The sequence below is a fragment of the Tupaia chinensis genome, unplaced genomic scaffold (genome assembly GCF_000334495.1).
Source record: "Tupaia chinensis unplaced genomic scaffold, TupChi_1.0 Scaffold000532_1, whole genome shotgun sequence".
NCBI lineage: Eukaryota > Metazoa > Chordata > Mammalia > Scandentia > Tupaiidae > Tupaia > Tupaia belangeri.
Window position 1 is genome coordinate 6,827,544 of NW_006160045.1, and position 1,950 is coordinate 6,829,493.

The 1,950-nt window shown below is 44.7% G+C and overlaps 1 pseudogene; it reads left to right on the top strand.

Moving 5' to 3' along the window:
- The first annotated feature begins 683 nt into the window (after window positions 1-683).
- LOC102486362 (biogenesis of lysosome-related organelles complex-1 subunit 2 pseudogene) lies at window positions 684-1,102 on the top strand (annotated as a pseudogene).
- Window positions 1,103-1,950: the final 848 nt, after the last annotated feature.

Below are 1,950 nucleotides of genomic sequence, written 5' to 3' on the forward strand. Positions count from 1 at the left end.
CCATGGTGGCCACATTGCTTGTGCCTTGCCACTCAGTAGAAATGCACTTCCCTGCTTCTGGGCACCAGAAAGACTGAATGTCAACACTCCGTAGGCCTGAAAATGGAGTGGCCTCACCCCCATTGGCCACTCTAGCCACTCAGCCTGTGTACTCACCCCAAGGAACACAGACCCACTTCTCACTCTCATCTGTTAGGAAATTACTTTTCCTAGAACACAGGTGTTTCCTCAGGCCCTAAGTCTGGTGTTCCTCCCTTCAGCACACCCTTGCTGGCCACTCCTGGGATATTCCTAAGAGAAGTGAAGGCTTCACTTTTCTGCCCTGTTCTTTATCATGGCTTTGAGAGCCTTATCTTCTAGCCATGTCACATGAAGAAGTCAGATAAAGAAATACATAACAGCAAAAGTATTGCTTTTCTAACTGCATGAGATAGTATGCTGTTAAATGCCAGTAACTACCTGGGAGTAGAGAAGGGAAGAAGAAAGCTCTAAGTTACAGCATTTGCTTATTTCCCTGATGGAAATACACTAGGATCTGCTCCCGGGGAACTCCTGAGTAAGTTATAGTGGACTCAGCAGAAGGGGTAGATGGAGAAAGAAAATAGTATGCAGAGGCAGGGCCCACCCAGTGCTCGTGTGCAGATGGCCCAGCACTGGAAGCAGCAAGCAGTGCAGGGCCAGGCATGCCAGCAGCCTCAGAGGGTGTCCCGGCGGCCTGATGTGAAGAGCCTGCTCGAGAAGATGGAGCAGTGGAGACCGCAGAGGAAGCAAAGGAGCCCGCTGAGGCCGACATCAATGAGCTCTGCCAGGACAAGTTCTCCAAGATGGCCATGTACCTGACTGGAGAGCTGACTGTGGAGACTAGAAGCTCCTGGAAAATATGAATAAATGAACCAGTTTGAAGTAGCTCGAAATGAAAGATATTGCTATAAACATTAGTAGAAATTTAAAGGACTTAAACCAGATGTATGTGGGACTACAACCTTATCTGGATCAGATCAACGTCATCGAGGAGCAGGTAGCTGCTCTTGAATAGGCGGCCTACAAGTTGGATGTCTATTCAAAGAAATTGGAAGCCAAGTACAAGAAGCTGGAGAAGTGATGAAAAACTTATTCTATGGGACAGAGTCTTTTTTAATGTGGAAGAATGTTTTTGTAAGAACTGAATCTTGAGGTTAATGAATTGTCAAAACCCTTCAGAAGGAAACTAAGCTGGTCATCCCAGGGCTATTCCAGCGCTGGAGTAAACTGGAGAAAGTGGCTACTCCTGAGCTTGCTTTGAGGCAGTAGCCTTCAGAAACTCACACTTACAGCTTGGAACCTTGTACTTGAGTGCATCATCCATTCAGGACAGAGATTCTCTCGAAGTTCTGGATAAGCCTGACTTACGAGTAGACTCCAATGTGAGGACCTATTTTCTCTGGGAGTGGTTGATTACTGGATTATTTTCTTTCTTTTTATTATTTTTTTTTTTGAGAGGTTTTTGCTACAGGGAGTGTGCGCTTGCCAGAAAGATAGAAAGCAAGAAGTCACCCCCCCAGGAGGGATGGCCACACTGCAATCCCTTCTCCATTCTCCTCTCGGGATCTTGGGCACGCACGCACACACACCTGGCATGAGTTTAAGCCACCAGGTCCAGGACTTGAACTGCGGTAGACTACATGGGAGTCCAGCGACATAGCCATTACACTAATTGCTGGTCCCACTGCATTATTTTCTTAAATGGATGACTTTTGAATCTTACTGTGTAAACGTTTGTTTTTCTATTAATGATGCTAATGTATTATTAACAAGATTTTAAAGTTAAAGAGGAAAACGAAATTTGTTCTTTGCAGTTTATCACCCTGTTAATGTCAGCAATTTACTTTTCTGTAATATTACAAGCAATAGGAAGTTTTAAAATAATATCAGACTGAGTCTTCTAGACTGAACAGAAATAGTGAGAGAAGT